Genomic DNA, 14836 nt, shown 5'->3' with positions numbered 1-14836 from the left:
TCTTCTGATCTTCACCTCCTAGAATGTTTGCATTTTCAACCCTCATCTCCCTCAAGTGGTCTCAGAAAAAGATGTGCTGATTTTTCCTGGTTAAGATGAACCACTTATCTTGCCTTGCCTGGGTGGACTGTATTTCAGGGTTAACCAAATAGTCCAGGTGAATAAGAGAAAGCTCTTTTTTTTTGTTTGTTTTGTTTTTGTGTGGCCTCTCCTGTTGCGGAGCACAGGCTCCGGACGCGCAGGCTCAGCGGCCATGGCTCACGGGCTCAACCGCGCCGTGGCATGTGGGATCCTCCCAGACCGGGGCATGAACCCGTGTCCCCTGCATCGGCAGGCGGACTCTCAACCACTGCACCACCAGGGAAGCCCGAGAAAGTTCTTTTTTATAGAAGAATTCGCACTTGAAAATGTGACCAGAATGCAGAATTAGAAAAAGCATCTTTTCATCAGTGGATGAACCAATCAGATTGGTATGTCAACAGGAACTGCCCCGGAGCAGTATGGATATCACCACCTGAGCCCACTGTTTGGTCTTAGTGAGACCACTAAGGATGGGAAAACCAACAAATGGGCCTCCTGATGAGATGAAACAGTAGCAGATGGCACACACTGGAATCACCTGGGGAGCTTTAACAAGTACTGATGCCCGAGGTCCAGCCCCACCACTCATGATTTAAAAGGTCTGGGGTGCAGCCTAGGAGGAGAGCTTTTTATATAAGTGCTGCAACACATTGTAATGAGTAGCCAAGATTAAGACCCATTAGAATCACTTGGGGAAATTTTTAAAAACAATAATGCCTAGACCCTGTGCCCAGAGATTCTGATTTCGTTGTCCTGGGATGGAATCCAGGCAGAAGTACTTTTTTCGTACAAACGATCTTTTTGTAAAATATGATCTGTCCTGATAGAACAGAAGGGATACCAGACAGACATGAAGTTGTTATCGAGAAGTCATAACTAAATTCGGACCAATCAAGTTTCATGGGTTCAACTCTGTCGTTGAACATTAATTTACTGTTCAACTATGGGGTATTTTTTGGGGTGACAATTCTGAAGACTGTAGCATGAGAAAATATTATGCTATCGAATGAGAAGATGGAATTTTCTCTCCTCTATGATTGCAATTGCATAAAAATATGTTTTAAAGGCCTGAAAATGAATGCACAAAATGATCATAATTAGGGTATTGGATGAGTTTTTTTCTTTCAAAACTTCTTTTGCATTGATCATCACACTTTTAAAATTTAAAAAAAGAAACAAAATAAAGTCTAAATACTTGGATTTATCTATGAAGAGACTGCCTTTTGCCAACGACCAGGGTGAAGACAGGTTACTGTGCATGCAAGTCAGACAAGTCTCCCCTACCTCGTTCTCTCATCTGCAAATTGCACCAGGAGAGCTGCAAGGCCTCTTGCAGCACCACACTCTGATTCCAGGCTCCCACAATGCTGTTTCTATGAGACCAGTTAAGCAAATGTTAACCAATATGCTTCTCGTGGTGAGGAGTCCGGGCCAAGCGGGCTCTGAGCCGAGCTGTTTCACCTCCTCACCTTCTGAGCACGCACGCCCACAGTTCTGCCCTTGCCTCCGCCTACACGGTGCCTTGCGCTTGCCAGCTTCCCTCTGTGGTCCCCTTCGCCCACTCACAACTGCAGACCTCCTTCCGGGCCGCCTCTACACGATGAGCAGTTTGCCAGTTAATATACATCAAGCTGCCACCTTCAAACAGCTCGGAGAGCCCCATCTGTTCTCAGGAGCATTCTAGCTAGAGAGACCACCCACCACCCACTGCCAGCAATTCACAGGTCAGCCCAAGAGGGTCCTCTTGAGTGCTGGGAAGGGGTTCCCCTCTGAGCCCAGTGGGGCTTGGCTGGGAAGAGCCAGAGGCAGGCGCATCCTGTCACCTGGCTGAACGAGGGGCTTTATGCTGTACCCAATGAGGACCTCCTTCTCACTGTCGGAGGCTTTGTGAGTCAAGGTCCATCCCGAGCCACCCTCCCCTGGAGAGATCTGAGGGCTGAGGACAACACAGCCCTGGATGCCAGCACAGGGTTCAAGGAAACTATCCAGTGTGGCTCTGGGAGGCTTGTCCCTTACAAATCATCACATAATGACTGCTGCCACTCGTTGGTCCCTGTGTGCTGGCTGCTCTAAACTCCTCATCCCACGGAATGTTCTCAATAACACTGAATGTAGGTACTGTTATTATAGTTTTAGGTAAGGAAATTGAAGCTTAGTCAAGTTATTTTCCCCAAACACACAGCTAAGTGGTAAGACCATGTGAAGTATTGGTTCTGAATTCAAACCGCTTGGATTTGAATTCTGGCTTTGTCACTTACAAAGTGTGTGACTTTGGGTGAATTGTAAATTGCTCTGAACATCAGCTTGTTCTTCTATTACATGGGGTAATAACCCCCATTTATCAGGTTCAATGTGCAAAGATTAGGTGACATGATCAATGAAAAGTGCTTAGCTCATAGTCTGGGCTCAGGAAATACAAACTATCATTTTTAGCTGGATCTGAACCCAGATCCCTCTTCCACGTGCTCAGAAATGACCTCCCGTAAGTGTTGAGTTTGTCTGATTTGTCGGATTTGCCCCTGCCCACAGAGTCTGGAGAGCTGGACTCCAGGTGTCAGCGTTGCCCTTCAAAGCCCAGCCTTGAAGAAAGGAATAACTGAACATGTGTACTGAACGTATCTTATTTTAAAGGCCCCCAGTCCCACAGCCTTCTATTTCTAGTTGCACCATCTTTCTTATGTTATCAGAAACTTGGTTGCACTGGGCCAAAGTGTTGAGGTAGGGTGGGGGGAAGTGAGTGGAACATTTAGAAGAAATAAAATAAGACCACCCATCCGGAGACACACCACAAGGGAGAGTGGGATAGTTTCAGAGCCTGTTGAAATGGGCGGTCTTACATCCCACCCCCTCTGCCCCATGCTACCCAATCCATGCTCCAGTCAAATAGAGATGGAAGGAACACTTGCAAAGCAAAAACAAAACCACTTAATATATAAATAAAATATAGTATGAACACCCAGTTGACCTTTAAGGTTGGAATAATCTGGAGGGTGGAGAAGCATTTTTCCTGCCCCAACATTTAAGTAGGAATGGATAGCAGCAGTGGCTGCTGGGAGTATTCTGGACTTCGTGAACTTGTGGGTTTGCTCTGCCCATACAGAAAATCATCTAGTAAGGGCTGAAGTGTGTGTGTGATGTTAGTGATTTCAGAGTCCAGGCCACAAGTAAACAAATTGAGGGATTGGTGACATCCCTGTGGAAGGAGCCTCAGAGGTGTACCCTCCCATCATGTCCTTCTGCAGGCCACTGGCTTATTGCATCCAGAGAAGAGGCAAGTTTCTTTCTTTGTCACTAACCATTGCTGTGCACACAGTTTGCAGCCACCTGGGAGCTGGGACTGTGATGATGGTGAGCTCACTCCCACATGGCAGCACTGAGGGACCACTGAAGAAACTCTTCCCGTTAACCTTTGGCTCCAGTGCCCACGGGACCTGGGGCTTCTGCGAGAGCAAGACTGTGTGGGTGTAAAACTCACATTGAAAGGACTTTCTTCTTTTTTTCTGTTGCACTTCATTCTGGGCAAGACTCACTGGCTTGTGACTAGTACATGCTCTGGAGACGGATGCAGGCCTTCTGCTCTTTTTTATCCTTCTGGTATAAGGTCGTCCTCCTCCCTTAGCTCTCTGGGACATTTCTTCTGCCAGGTGGCCCCTCTGGCAGGAATCATCCCTCTTGGAAGTCAGGCATTTTCCCTTCTTGCTCCTTTGGGATAACTGGCCCTCCCTTTGCCATGGCTGACCTCCCTCTGCTTCCTGGGAAGGCTCACGTGCCTGGCCTCCATGAGGTTCCGGTCCCGACGTGGAACTCTAGGCTTTTCCATTAGCCTTCATCTACCTCCCCATTCTATTCTCCCACTCAGACAGCCTTCACCCTTTCCCTCCACCTGCCACGCTCCCACATGTGGACTAAGGGGAGGGAAAGCGGGCCTGTGGGGAGGGGTGGTTGGGAGACAGACAGACAAACAGACAGACAAATAAAGACAGAGAGAAGTAAAGACAAGAGATGCAGAGAGAGAACTGCTGCCTGGGTTGCCTTTGGTTCTCCAGGTCTTGATTCCGGGACTTCCAGAATACCGCTATAATCATATGATGCTTTTTTTTTTTTAAACTGGAGTTGAGTTAGCTAAATTTGCTTTCTATTTATTGTCTCCCAAAGTGTCCTAATAAATATCTTAAGTCACCCCCTCACCCCGCAAAGGCTCTGCTTGTGTGCGCCCCTCTCCTCTGAAGTCTCCCCGCGGGTAGAGTAAGCTGCGTCCCCCTTCCCGCAGCATCTGTACACAGCCTGCTGTACACAGCCTGTGTCGGGCAACCGTCTCAGAAGCCCTTTGCCCACTTCCTTTCCTCACGCGTTCAGGGCAGGGACTGAGTCTTTTTCCAGACCAGGGACCAGGTATCTTTCACGCGTCAAGGTATCTTCAGAAGCCCAGAACAGCACCTGGTATATGGTTAAGTGCTTATTAATGTTGGATGAATGAATGAATCAGTAAAAGAATGATTTGTCAGTGCAGCAAAACAAAAGTTGTATAAAGCCCTCTAAAATAGCTCTGGAAATTTCCATTCTAACTTAAGTTTTAGGCATGCCATTTGGCCCAAGAAACATTAGACTGGCAAGGATGCTGCCAGGAAGAGTGACTGCAAAAGCCCATCAAACAGGGCTTAGGAACTGTTGCTATCTGTTTTGAGAATGTTCCCATGCCCCTTCTCCTGGTAACATACACCATCCCCCCAGACAAAAAGGTAAGCATGTGACCCTGTCCTGGCCAATGGGTGTCCTTGCCTGACCTGTAGCACTTTTGTTCCCCCCCCAAGATGCAAAGTGGCTGCTTCCTGAGGACAGATGGAGACCAAAATGAGCATTGAACCAGACAGGCAGCAAAGGGGGACAGATGGAAAGTTGGACATAACCTTGGACTCTTGAGCTGGTTCTTTTGTCCTCTTCCTTCTCTGGGAGCTGCCCCTGAGGTCTTACCACCTTTGAGAGCCAATAGGTCCCCTTTTTTGTTTAAGCCAGTTTGAGTTGGATTTTTGACACTGAGAACATAAAAAGCCCTGATTAATCCAACATTAACTCTCCTGTGGGAATCTGGACATGGTTACCAAGGCTGTCCTCCAGAAGACTGCAATGCCAGCCCTTCCTTCCTACCTGTCTGGCCAGGAATCATTTGCGGACTTTGCCTTTCTTCTGGCCAAGGCTGATCCAAACAAAAAGGCCTCTGGGCTAGATTTAAACGTGGCCTTTATCATTAACCTCCTAGAAGCAGAATTAAGTGAAAAAAGCAAGGTACAGAAAAGTGTGTAAAACAGACAATGATTGATGTACTGAAGCAGGGGTGGACATGGTATAAAAGCATAGAGTCGGGGCTTCCCTGGTGGCGCAGTGGTTGAGAGTCCGCCTGCCGATGCAGGGGACGCGGGTTCGTGCCCCGGTCCGGGAAGATCCCACATGCCGTGGAGCGGCCGGGCCCGTGAGCCATGGCCACTGAGCCTGCGCGTCCGGAGCCTGTGCTCTGCAACGGGAGAAGCCACAACAGTGAGAGGCCCGCGTACCGCATTAAAAAAAAAAAAAAAGCAGAGAGTGCACGTACAAAGGTAAATGGAAGTACCATCTGAACGTAAGCTCTTTAAGGACAGAATTTTCGACTTCTTTTTTAGTCACTGCTCTATCCGCAATACCTAGAACAGGCACTCAATGAGGATTTCTTTTCTTTTTTTTTTTTTTTTTGACCAGAGCAGTTCATGTCATTTTATTCCCATTTAAACTCCACAGGAGCCAGAGGTGAAGTGTCATCTTCTATTCCAAGGATGAAGTCTTCAGGTAAGGTCTCAGGTGCTATCTGAGCTAACTGGTCATCATAAGAATGTAGGGTCCATAATTTCTCTAATTCATAGGTTTCTCTGGTTTCCGGAAGCATCGAATGAATCACCATGCTGCCAAAGTCCACACAGAGCCGGCCAGCAGCGTCCTTCCCTTCGGTGTTAACATGAGGCTCACTGTTACATTTCAGGTGTTTGTACATTTTCACAATGTAGTAGGCCATGGCATGTATGTGTCCAGTGGAAGTTCCACTACCAATTACAAAGTTATCTGTATATTTCATTTCTGGAGGCACCTCAAGGACACAAATGTCTCTTGCCTCAGAAGTGAAACCAGCATATTGATGTCAAACTTGGGACCAGTACGATCTCCGGTGCCTGACTCGGGCGCCCCTCGCCGGCGGTCCCCTCCGCCCGCCCCTCCGGGCCGCAGGCCGCGCGCTCGGTCGGGGGCCAGGCAGACCCTGCGGAGCGCTGGTCCCACCGGAAGCCGCCCAGCCGAAGGTGGCGCCCCGCGGCCGCCGTGGGCCACGCTCCCGGGGAAAAGGCCTCAATGGGTATTTCTTAATTGAATAAATAGAACAGAATGAAAAGCATATCCCTGAAGAGAGATGAGAATACGGCATTGGTGGCTGCCCGCTGGTGGGGAGGGTGGGGTGTCAGGGTAGAGGAGGGCTGAGAGGAGACGGAACCCCATTCTGTACTGTGTGCAGCTTTTGTACACGTGCACCACCTTAAAAAGGTAAAAAAAAAGGGGGGGGGGTAAGAACAGGAAAGCAGGACACCGAGGGCCTAAAAACAAGTTGGAAAAATGTGAAATCTGGTCGAGCATCTCTTACTGATACCATCTTCCATTATAGCAGAGGAGAAAAGCTAACTAGAGAGTTAGCAGTCCCTTCCCCTTCACAGGGCAGCCCTGAGGGGCTAATCTGCTCTGGCTGTAAATATGGCAGCCTTGAGGGTTTCCTTACATAAGCAAATAAGGCTCCCGTAAATAGCACAGCCTAATCCTTTGAGCACTGAAGCAACAGGCCTTCGTTCTGACAGCCAGCCCTTGACATCTTGTCAACCTCATGAGAAGTCATTTCTGCCTGTTCTCCACTAAGCTGGTTTCACTGACACCTTGGAAATGGTAGGCACTCTTGGGTAAGGAAAGTCTCTATGTGTTTAATTTGGGCCAATTCCTGTTAAAACCAACATTCTTCTATTTCTAGCAATATTCCCAAATGCCTGATTTCAGTGCTCCCTTCAAAAGGTGGGCAGCACATGAAACACAGAGAATTAATATTCTTTATCTTTGACAGAGAATTTACTAGTTAATATTTTGACAGAGAAGTATAAATTTACATGAAATATCTCATTTAAATCTCATAACAGCTTTATGCAGGAGATGGGATCATCCTATTTTATAGGAACTGGGGCTTAAAGAAGCAGGTGGGAAGCAAGGATTCCAACCAGGCTGGTCTCTAAAACGCATGCTTTTCCTCTCCACTGCCTCCCAGCATTTGTGTGTTACCTGCAATTTACAAAGCAACTCACATACACTATCCCATTTAATCCTCACAACCCTGAAATCTAAGAATTATTTTAAATTTCCATTTGCTATGGACTGAACATTTGTGTGCCCCCTGCAAATTCATATATTGATGCTTAATCCCCAGTGTGGTGGCATTCGGAGGTGGGGCCTTTAGGACATAATTAGGTTATGAAGATTCAATATCAAAAAAACAAACAACCCAATCAAAAAATGGGCAGAAGACCTACATAGACATTTCTCCAAAGAAGGCATACAGATGGCCAACATGAAAGGATACTCAACATCACTAATTATTAGAGAAATGCAAATCAAAATGACAATGAGGTATCACCTCACACCGGTCAGAATGGCCGTCATCAAAAAACCTACAAATAACAGATGCTAGAGAGGGTGAGGAGAAAAGGGAACCCTCTTACACTGTTGGTGGGAATGTAAACTGGTGCAGCCACTATGGAAAATAATATGGAGGTTCCTTAAAAAACTAAAAATAGAACTACCATATGATCCAGCAATCCCACTCTTGGGTTTATATCTGGAAAAGACAGAAACTCTAATTTGAAAAGATACATGCACCCCAATGTTCATAGTAGCACTATTTACAATAGCCAAGACACGGAAGCAACTTAGATGTCCATCAACAGAATGGATAAAGAAGATGTGGTACATATATACAATCAAATATTACTCTGGCATAAAAAGGAATGAAATATTGCCATTTGCAGCAACATGGATGAACCTAGAGAATACTATACTTAGTGAAGTAAGTTGATATATTATATGATATCACTTATATGTGGAGTCTAAAAAGTAATACAAATGAATCTATACACAAAACAGGAACAGACTGACAGACATAGAAAACAAACTTATGGTTACCAAAGGGAAAAGAAAGCGGGGAGAGATAAATTAGGAGTATGGGATTAACAGATACAAACTACTAACCATAATGTAGAGAAGCAATAAGGATTTACTGTATAGCACAGGGAACTATATTCAATATCTTGTAATAACCTATAATGGAAAATAATCTGAAAATATATATATAACTGAAAAAAAGAAAAAGTTTCACATCAGTGTGTCTCCAAAGACACCACGCTCTTTTTCCAAGAGTTATACAAAGTCTTGTTAAAACCTAGAAACGTTTAATTACCTATGGCATATACAAATTACTCAGATTTCAATTGGGTCAAGGCTTAAGATATTATTAAAATTATCTGTCAGGGGACTTCCCTAGTGGTCCAGTGGGTAAGACTCTGTGCTCCCAATGCAGAGGGCCCAGGTTCAATCCCTGGTCAGGGAACTAGATCCCGCACGCCGCAACTAAGAGTTTACATGCGGCAGCTAAGAAGCCCGCATGCCGCAATGAAGATCCCGTGTGCCGCAACTAAGACCCAGTGCAGCCAAAATAAATATAAATAAATACATAGATAAATAAATAAATATAAAATAAGATTATCTGTCAGGATAAACTATAAAACAGAAAATTAGGTTGTGAGGGCAGAGCCCTCAGGAACAGGAACAGAGACTTCCTTTCTGCTCTCTGCCTGTGAGGACACAAAAAGATGGCCGTCTGCATCCCAGGAAGCAGGCTCTCACCAGAAACCAAATCTGCCCATGCCTTGACCTTGGACTTCCCAGCCTCCAGAACTGTAAGAAATAAATATTTGCTGTTTAGGCTACCCAGTCTAAGGTAATTTGTTACAGCAGCCCAAACTGACTAAGGCATCATTTTACAGAGGGGAAAACTGTAGCTCAGAGAGGGGCACATAGGGGCAGCATGGTATAAGACAGAGAGTGCTGGTCTGGGGAGAAAGACCTGGATCCTACTCCTGGCTGTGCCCCTGATGAACTTGGTGACCTTGGGCAAGGCATGCCTGCTCTCTGGACCACAGTTTCCTCTTCTGCAAGGCAGTGTAATGGACTAGATGCTCTAGCATCCCCAGCAGCTCAGATAGTCTTTGATCTTAGGAAACCTCTTGGTGCTCCTTGCAATGAGGTTAGAACTTTAGTTGTGAAGGGGGAGCCAATGAAACTGACATACACAACTGGCCCTGGTGGGATATTGGCATTTATTCCTATGCTGCAGTTCACACTTCTAAGTTTCTACAGTTGCAATGTCTTAATCATAATGACACTGTTTCTAGAATGCCATTAATATTCCCATCAGAAATGGAAATGTCAAATTGCTAATCACACCCCGGGGGCTTTTCTTCTCATACTATCATCGCTTTATATGATATTTAAAATCATATTTAAGTTTATTAAAATATCAACCATTTTTCGTTTAGAAACAGGAAAGTCTACGCCAGTGTTTATACAATGGCAGGAAAAAAAAAACTCTGTCCACCAGAAAAAGCCAGCCCACAACTCCACAGAGCTGATGAAAACATTTGAAGAACCCAGCTCTGCCTGACTGGGGCTTCCCTTTGCGAGAGGGCATTGCCAGCAGCAGTGACAGGTTAGTGCTGAGTTAAAGTAGCAGCTGGCATCAGCACAGGTGGAGGTTCATGACCCCTGTCTGTGGCTCAAAACTGGAAGTTATGGTATCTTGCCTGGTAAGAAAGTGGGTGGAGCAGAAAGAGAGTGGGCAGCCCGGGTTTGAATCTGCGCTCTGTCGCTCGTGTCTCTGTGATACTGGGCCAGTTACTTCATCCCTCTTAGCTTTAGCTTCCTGACCTATAACTTCTCATTTAGCATTTCTGGCTCAGGAGTGCTGCAGTGATGGAACAGGCTTAGTAGGTGCACAATAAACGTCCATGTAACCACAAACATCTGCGCTGGACAAGACACAGCCTTTGACCTCAAGGAGTTCACGGTCTAAAGAGCAAGAGAAACGTGGAGAGGCAATGACGACTGAGGATACTGAGGACTGGGGTAGTGGCAAGGATGGAGAGTTGCGGGAGCTCGGAAGAGAGTGTCTAGCCTTATGGGAAGAGGCGATGTGGTCAGAGGAGACCCTCTCCTCCCCCCAACTTCCCCCCAGGGGACATCTGAGCTGATAGCAAAGATGAGGAGGAGACTCACAGGGGGGAAGAAGGTAGGAGGATTACTCCTGGCAGGAAACAGCCTGCTGCCTTTGAAGAATTATCAGCGATTTGCAGGGGATTAGAGTTGAGGGTGAGGGAGTTGGGGAAGCAGAAGGAGCTGAGGCCTGTGAGCCCCTCTGTGAGCCTGGGGCCTCCCCATGCCCCCTTCTCTACCTGCGTGTGGGCACCCCCCTTGGCTGCATGGCTCCATGCACACGCTGCACAACTGCACCCCGAGGCCCGAGGCCCGAGGCACAGCGCGCTGCCTCAGCAGGGACGTGTGTCATGGTCTGGGAAATCTGGATTTTGTTCAGAACACTCCGAACCTGAGAAATGAACTAGAAGGGTTTAAATCAAGGAAGTGACACAATCACAGCTGTGGTTTAGAAAGAACACTCTGAACACAGGAAGGCTTCTGGATTGCTGAGGAGAGAGAGAAGGCTGGAGGCCTGGGGGAGGATACCCTGAGGACACAAGCAGAGGCACGGGGGGCGGGGGGTGCTGGCAGAAAGGGAGGCTTCAAGGAATCCACAGAAGGTAAACTGGACAGGATTTTGTGACCGCGTGGAGATGGGAGGAGGTGAGGACACGACGGTGGCTGGGGCCTGTGGATCTGCAGACGTAGATGTGGGAGTCATTTATGTGGAGAGAGAGGGGAAGGTGAATCCGTCGGAGAGTCAAGAGGGAAGAGGATCCAGAACAAAATGTCAGGGGCCCCTGAGGGAGAGACAGGAAGAAACGTGCAGGGAGCGGGGAGGAGGCCGAGCAAACCTGGCCCTGTGGTGTTTCTTTTCCCCACTGAGTAGGAGGTGGAGGTATCTGCAGAGGCTGGGGCATGTGGTAGGGCTCAGGATGGCAAGGAGGAAACAGTTACTGTGAGGGGGTTGGAGAGGCAGCGGATGGGGGACGCCGGGGAGGACTGCCAAGCACGGGTTGTTTTCTCCTGGCCCGACAGCTGCCGTCAGTCAGGGGACCAGATGGAACAATGAGGTAAGATCCTCCCAGCACACAAGCTACACTCTGGGGGCAGAGCAGGTGCTTTTAGACACAGAATTTACTCGTCTGAACCGCTAGAGGGCCACCGGTGCCATTTGCTTGCGGGAGTGTGGGAAGAGGCTCCCAGCCGGCCTCCCCAGCTACCAGCAGGAGCAGGCCTGGAGCGAGAGTGCAAACGGAGGCCCATATACCCCCTACACCAGCTGGCTAAGCATGTAGAAACTCAGCGAAGCTGTCCCCCCCTACGGGCCTGCTTTCCTAGCTGGGCCTCGCAGCCTATTCCCAAGCACTACCCTTGCATCCCAGAGGCTAAAGGAGGTGAGCTCTTCCCTGGGTCAGCCCGGCCACCTGTGAGCCTGTGAGCCAGGATGGGGTAGAAGCTGGACCTGGGCCCAGGACTCCCAACTGGTGACTAGACCCTCGGGACTGAAACGGATGGACACAATCAAGGTCTCCCAGGAAGCTGAGGCAAGCAGATTCCCCTCCCTGCGTGTCATTTTGCCGACTCAGGATTTCCAGGCAATTCTAAGCACCTCCCCAAACTACATCACCCGTGTAGAGAGAAGGGAAAGCGCATAGTTATCTTGTGGAAACGACTCTGGCTATGTACCTACTCTGGGTGATTTGAAGTGACTGTCAACAAAGCAGGGCTTCTGGAAGCACCCCAATTTCCTTCAACTGGTAAACGGTAAAACAAAATGTGGTACATCCATACAACAGAGCACCACTCAGTAATTAAAAGAAGAAAACTACTATAAGCAACAACTTAGATGTATCTCAAAAGCATTTTATGTTAAGTAGAATAAGCCAGGCACAGAAGGGTGCATACTGCACGGTTCCACCTTTATGACATTCTAGAAAAGAGGAGCTATGGGGAGAGAAGACAGATCAGGGGTTGCCAGAGCAGGGAGGGCAGAGGGGATTAGCTGCAGTGGGACCTAAGGGGATTTGACTGGGTGATGAAAGTATTCTACCTCTTGATTGTGTTGGTGGTTTCACAGCTGCATACATCTGTCAAAACTCATCAAACCAAATACTTTTAAAAAGGGTGAATTTAATGAAGCTAACCCCCAAATAAGTAAATTAATCCGACCCGCTTTCTCTGGTTTCCCAGGACAGAGGCTGTGGTTTTCTCCCTCTTCCTTGGTCTAGGGGGTCCATTTCAGCCCAAGTGACCCTCTCCTGTAATTCCTCTTCATTCAATTGGTTATCAAACCAGAGGAAGACAGATGGACAGAGACAGAGACAGCGGGAGACAGATTTAGACAGAAAGACAGAAAACATTCTATATTTTGGAGTTTGTGATATGTAGAGTCCTCCTAAGCACGGGCCCCGAGGCAGGGAAAGGGTCCTCTTTCCAGGGTGTAAGAATAGCACGAGACTGTCATGGCTGAGAGCATCTCCTTTGATAAGTTTGGGTACCTCAACTTCTACCACCCAATAGATTCTCACTTTCACAAATTCTTTGATAGTAAGCGTTCTGTGAGCATTGAATTTTTGCTGAAATTTTAAATGTGAATTTTTTAAAGACTCCCATAGGTAGTCACTTTAAAGTTGATATTCTTCCTGATTTATTTGTTTTGCACATTTGAAACTTTTCGTGAATTGGATTTACTTAAAAGGGAGTATACCTGAAGGAGAAGCCATCACACCTCCGTTTTGCTCGACAGACCTGCCAGATGTGTCGTTCTTTTGTGGCAGGGCCCAGCTAGAAACCAGAAAGATGGAGGGCAGAAAGGAAGAAGATAACACGAAACAATGGATAAACAGAAAGCGCTTCTATTTGTCTTTCTGATGCACACTCACAGACACTCGCACATTCCCCCCCAGCCCAGCACTCCCATGCTCACTTGGATTTCACTAACATTCCATGAAATCACAGGAGCCACCTACTCTGAAAGTATGCGTTCTACGTGTGATAAAAATGAGAGAAAGGACTTTTTCAAAATTGTCATATCATGGGAGAGGCTTTTGGCATGAACCTGTCATACCAAAGGGCTGCTGTTGACTATGGGAGCCCAAGAAGTCTGTAAATGACCCCCACAGTCCTTCAGGGACTCAGTTTATTCACATGTAAAATGGGAATAACAATAACTGTCTTCTTTTTCTCACATAACCCGTGGTTAGGGGCACGTGTGGAATTGCACGTGAAACAGCCCTGTAAACTCTGGACTAGCACCTGCCTACACAGCGCCTATAGCAGCTGCTGCTGAACCGCTGTGTGACACAGCCAGCGTGGTGTGAAAAGCGACTCCCTCCTCACTGCAAGGACCCCTGGCCTTTAGAGGAGGCCCCCGGAGCTTGTTAGTGGTCGAGATACTTTCGTTTCTAGTTTATAACCGACCTGCGGGAAGCCCCCTTCGCCTCCCCCGCTCACCGGAACACAATCTAAAGATTTCTCTCGCTGTCCTGAGCGCTGGATCCTGCAGGACCCGCCAAGCCAGGGTCATCGGCTTCCCGTGAGCTCGGCATAGCGTGCGGGTGTGCTGAGAAGCGCCGAGGTCAGCACCCCAGCCGGGACCCCCTTGTCCGGCCCCAGTCAGCGCGCCGGCTAATGCGGCCTATTCTGGAAGGCGGGGCGGGAACAATGGGAACAAATCTGTGCCCACAGCGCTCCCAGGGGACAAAGTGCTGGCAGCCTTTCCCTCGGAGCTCATCAATTCCGGAACCACTCAACCAGGGTGCTGGGCCCCGGCGGCTGCTGACTCACAAAGGGCCACGTGGGCGCCGGGGAAACAGGAACCCATTTCGCGCAAGTGAAAGGAAATGCGATCCTTTAGCGGAGATAAGAGAAGACCGAGGGGGCAGCACAAGGCCTGGCAGAAATGAAGGGAGAGAGATCACGTTCCCCTTTCTGTGCAAGTAGCTGCTCCTCTCCCCCTCCGAGGCACGGAGCTCTCTGCTCTCCTGCGGCCCCGTCCCCACCTCGCTCCACCGCGCCCTCCTCCCCTCCACCTGCTCCCCAGACACCATCTCATAGCCACTCACAGACTCGTAAGTCACTGGTCATGAAAGTGGGGAGGGGCTGAAGAGACCACCAGCCCACTGTTCCCAACCTTTTCAGCATCAGTGGCTCCTCTTAAGCCTCCTCCTGCAGGGATTCCATATTTGGAGAGATTTTAGAATAGCTGCCTTTATTGAGTACCTGCTCCTTTGGGTCGTTCCCTGGACAAAGAATTTCCCCCTTACTATCTCATCTAGTGCCAGCAAAACTACTGGGAAGTGGGTGTAATTATCTCTATCTTACATATGAGGAGGCTAAGACTAAGAGAGAGGTGTGTTTGCCTGAAATCCTACAGCTACAAAGTAGCAGAGTTAGAATTGAACCAAGGTCTGTGTGGCTTCAAGTCCCCACAGACTTCCAGCATTTGAGAATAGGT

At 48.0% G+C, this 14836-nt stretch overlaps 1 pseudogene; it reads right to left on the bottom strand.

The window, feature by feature from the left end:
- Positions 1-5827: 5827 nt before the first annotated feature.
- LOC115857490 (mitochondrial assembly of ribosomal large subunit protein 1 pseudogene) lies at positions 5828-14203 on the bottom strand (annotated as a pseudogene).
- Between the last annotated feature and the right edge of the window lie 633 nt (positions 14204-14836).

This window comes from Globicephala melas, chromosome 4 (genome assembly GCF_963455315.2).
Source record: "Globicephala melas chromosome 4, mGloMel1.2, whole genome shotgun sequence".
NCBI lineage: Eukaryota > Metazoa > Chordata > Mammalia > Artiodactyla > Delphinidae > Globicephala > Globicephala melas.
Note: the sequence above shows the minus strand (reverse complement) of the source record. Positions and strands in the feature narration are given on the sequence as shown.